This window comes from Pseudophryne corroboree, chromosome 4 (genome assembly GCF_028390025.1).
Source record: "Pseudophryne corroboree isolate aPseCor3 chromosome 4, aPseCor3.hap2, whole genome shotgun sequence".
In the NCBI taxonomy this organism is placed as follows: Eukaryota; Metazoa; Chordata; class Amphibia; order Anura; family Myobatrachidae; genus Pseudophryne; species Pseudophryne corroboree.
Window position 1 is genome coordinate 462,979,977 of NC_086447.1, and position 4,644 is coordinate 462,984,620.

Below are 4,644 nucleotides of genomic sequence, written 5' to 3' on the forward strand. Positions count from 1 at the left end.
CATTGGGAAGCGCCGCTGGTTGCCACGGCAACCGCGTCACGGACCCGTCATCACGTCACTTCCTGGAGACGCCGGAGGTCTTCCGGCGGTTCCCGCGATTGACGGCATCTGGCCCGCCTCTCCTTCACGTGCGGGATTCACCGGTTGCTATATAGGTAAGAGGGTCTATTCCTTACACTGTTCACGCCTTGACAAAGGGGTTTAAGGACCCCGAAACGTTGTTTTTTTGTGACCACTGTTTGTTATGCTTTGATTTATTACACGTTTGATTTCCTAATTGACAGAGTGCCGCTGCCTTATTTTCTTCTATTTGATGCACCATTTGCTGCGGAGGGCACCCGGATTTACAACGTACTCCAGAGTGCCGGGCATTTCTGAACTATATATATATATATATATATATATATATATATATATGGACCAAATAGCCGGCACTCACAGAGACTAATAATCAGACAATACCGCAGTTGCTGCGGTATTGTCTGATTATTAGTCTCTGTGAGTGCCGGCTATTTGGTCCATATTTAGCTGTTTGCTTAAGCAGGGCACCGGAGCAAGCCGGCTATTTGGTCCATATTTAGCTGTTTGCTAATGCAGGGCACCGGAGCAAGCTGTTTATTTACCTTGGGAGTGCCAAACTTTGCTATTCAATATATATATATCTATATATATATATATATATATATATATATATATATATATATATATCTATATATATTAGTTCCAAAGGTCCGGCACTCCCATAATAGAAAGAATAGCCACTGGTGCCTGCACATTCACAATTCCATATACTTCAAAGGTGCAGCACTCGGCGTAATAAACACAGTAGACAGATTACAACAATGTTTCAGTGCTTTACCACTATCCTCAGGTTACCTTGTAATCTGTCTACTGTGTTTATTACGCCAAGAGCCGCACCTTGTGTGTATACACTGTATATATACAGATCCGGCACTTCCATTAGGCAGCTTTAGGCAGCGGGCAGGGGGCAGACCCACTCTCCCCTCTCCATCCGAGGATGATGACAATGGCTTTGAAGCTTCTAGGAAGCCAACTTTACACCTGGGGGACTGGACAGTTGGTATTGGTGTGTTGGGGGGGGGGAGAAGGGGAAGGGGGCAGTAGGCAGATGGTTTGCCTAGGGTGCTGAGAAATCTTGCACCGGCCCTGTATGGGACAGGCAGCAGTGCTTTCCACAGGAGGAAAATTAGTCACTATCTGTTGGGCAAGGTCCCAGAAGCAACTATGACAAAATGAAAGTACTACAGAATAAAGTTGTATAAACTGTAATATACTTATCTTGCATAGGAGATACCATGTTCATGAAGATGGTTCTCCCAGGGTGTGGTTCATTCATTGCATTCTGGGTATGCTGAACCCTGTGAATTCCCCAAATGCGGGAAACTCAACTGCATAATTTGTGGTAGTGGGGGACTGTGTTTGTGCTTTCCTCTGGTCAGCTCTGGTAAAAGTCAGATCTCTTTGTCTCAGATCTTCCTCTAGCCTTGTTCTTCTTTCGAGAGTTCCCTTGTGCTGCCTCATTTGGATCTCCTTCACTTGACAGGGGGGTGCCTGAGCAGCGGCCTTCCCCAGCTCTAGCCCAACTCCTACTTACCTGCCAGATTAAACACCACTGCAACAAAGTCGGATTAGCAACAAAACATGTTGGGTGCAGCTTGACCAAGGTGACATGGTAACATCAGACACCGCTCCGAGTTATTTGAATCTATGATAACCATCAGTCTGAGAGTTTCTACACATTATCCTTCTCCCATTATATCTTCCATATATCCCTTGAATTTGAGAACATTCGTAAAAAGAAGACTTCTTTTGGGAAGAAAGAACTAAATTCACAGGATAAGTATTTGTTTTGGCTCTTCCACCTATTCTTCACCCTAGACACAGTAGCGCCATCTTCTTCTTCACTTCACTTTTTTTCTGTAATGTTTACACTGGAATCCAAACAATTAATGTCAGTCTTAATAAGCTCTCACTGGTCATTGAGCAAAACACCACTCTTCAAAGAAGCCCTGTAGTATTTCTTCAATCAGGTATTGATCCAAACATATACAAAAAAAAGGAAACTTCAGTTAAATCTTTAACTTATTTGTAATGCTATATTAAATCATGATATTGTTAGTTTATGACAGTATAGTACCCATACTGTATTTCTGTGTCTACTATAAAGTTGGAAGTGTTACCCTTTTTAGATTCTATACATATACATGTTTGAAGTTTGAGGTTACAAATTGAATGGGAAATATAAAAAAAACGCACTGAGGCTAATTTTCTTGGCAGAGCATATAGGGAGCAGAGTAATATGCAATGTTTCATCATTCACACATCTTGTGGAATTTGCATGAGCACTTGATCTTGTAACACTGGTAAAGTAGGAAGCGTAGGAGATACAGAATATTTAATTTACATATTGTTACAGCATAGGAAGGAACCTATAGCATGCTATGTTAATGCGGTTAATGAAACTCAAAATCAATCAATATACTGTATAAATGACAATATTATATCAATACTTGTAATCCTATCTTTTATTAACAGTGCACACAATATTGCATAAATTGTGGTGAGTTCAAAAAATGTTAGGTGCCGATAGAGAATAATTCTGACATACATAAATATTTTAGATTCATACAATAAAAAGTATTGAAACAGTGAGGCACTGAATTAATGAATCTCAGTAAGGCCTGTGCCTTTGGTGATTTGAGAGAGGCTCTGATCATAGATCAAGTTTTGTGGCTTCAAAAGAAATGTGTTAAGAGAGACTCACCTGACTTAGAATCTGTGAGAGCACAAGCTAATGAGCTGTGCTCTCACAAAATTAGATATCCAGAGCTTTAATACTAAAGGGTGCTGTAAAGAATCTATGGTACAAAAGAAAAATATGGGGAAATATGATTGTATCCTACAAAAATGAACAATTACTTTCAGGCAAAGAAGTTTACCCTTTACTGTTGTTAATGATATGAGTGCAACAGTATTAAGTAAAAATAAGTTTTATATATATATATATTAGATCAAAGTTGTAGGCGACACTCATGGACTTAGTTTCAAGAAAGACCCAGAAACTCCTGGGCTGTATACAATGTTTCGGTTTTTATAAACCTTTGTCAGGTATCAAACAAATATAAAAACAAGCTTACCTTTATACCAGTACTAAACACCAAGTGAGAATGAATTGTGCACAGTTTTTCCCGCACTTTCGCTGATGTCATCACCAACAAATGGCGCCGGGGCGGCAGCAGGGACAAACCTAGTGTGAAATCTGTCACAATGGAAACTGTATACAATGCACACAGCATTATATCAGATTGACGATTTAGACAGTCTGATGTCGCTCCTGTCCTGATGGCTCTTCGTGACCTCCTGAATGGATGGGTCAATTTACCATTGTCATTGCTAGGGAGAGCCACTGTTCTAAAGAACATAGCGTTCCCAAAACTCTCCTATATACTACAGATGCTGCCCACTGCACCCCACCAAAAAGGACTGCAAGTGTGTGAGCTCTATGTTCTCTAGGTTCCTGTGGGGAGGGAAGAAGCCGAGAGTTTCCTATGCTAAACTCCAGTTGCCACGGTCGGAGGGGGGGTTGGGTATCCCAGATCTAGAGGTCTTTAGCAGAGCAGTACTATTTTGTTATGTCACTGATTGGCTCTGGAAGCGCTCATGCTTTCCCAATTATTAATTGGAAGAGGAGTTGTTCGCCCCTTTTTCCCCTAGTGCTCTCCTTCGCACCCCAAAAAATAAATAACCGGAATCACTTAGAACTAATATTATACTTTTAGACACTTATGGAGCCTGGCAATACTCGAATTCTAAATTACATAGGAATCCGAGATCTTCTCGTTTCACCACGTTTTGGGGCAACCCTTGCTTCAGTCCTGGTTTGGAGAATGCCACCTTCAAATTGTGGAAAGAGATGGGCATTTCATCTATTAGAGATGTGTTTGACCCAGGTGGACAGCATTTGTTATCCTTTGAGGAATTGAAAAACAGATTTGGCATATCTAATTCCAATTTTTATATGTACTTACAAGCCCGACATTTTATTACTACCATGGTTCCCCCTATATCCTTACAGTAACTCCCGGACCCGATATCTACCCTGCTTGCTCTTACGAATGCTTCAACCTATATAGTGTCATATTACTATGATCATATACGGGTAATGCAGAGGAAAAAGTTATGGAATCGTATGTTTTCCAAGTGGGTGGGCGATAGCCCGAGCTGTCCGGATCAGACCACCATATTGAAATCATGCCAGCTTACATTCAAATATCTGCCCAACTTCAGGAAGTGTATTTAAAAATCCTGCATAGGGCTTACAAAGCTCCAGCCCAAAGAGTGTATATGGTCCCAGATGGGACTAGTGAATGTTTAAAATGCCACGTATTGCAGGCCTCATTTTTTCATTGTTTTTGGGCATGTGGGAAAATTGCTAAGTTTTGGAACAAAGTTATTGACTATGTCAATCAGATCTTCTCCTTACGGATTACTAAGGACCCCATAGCTTGTTTATGTAACTGTTTTGAGAGCTGGTCCCTTGGCCCAGACAGGAGGCGAGTTATACCCATTCTCACGGTCATTCTCATGGTGGCTAACAAAGTTATTTTAACTCATTGGACGAAA

General features: G+C 41.0%; 1 non-coding gene across 1 annotated transcript; it reads left to right on the forward strand.

The window, feature by feature from the left end:
* Window positions 1-1,291: 1,291 nt before the first annotated feature.
* Window positions 1,292-1,455, forward strand: LOC134913215 (U1 spliceosomal RNA). The gene has a single exon (XR_010177030.1). It is a non-coding gene; the product is annotated as a U1 spliceosomal RNA (small nuclear RNA).
* The last annotated feature ends 3,189 nt before the right edge of the window (window positions 1,456-4,644 follow it).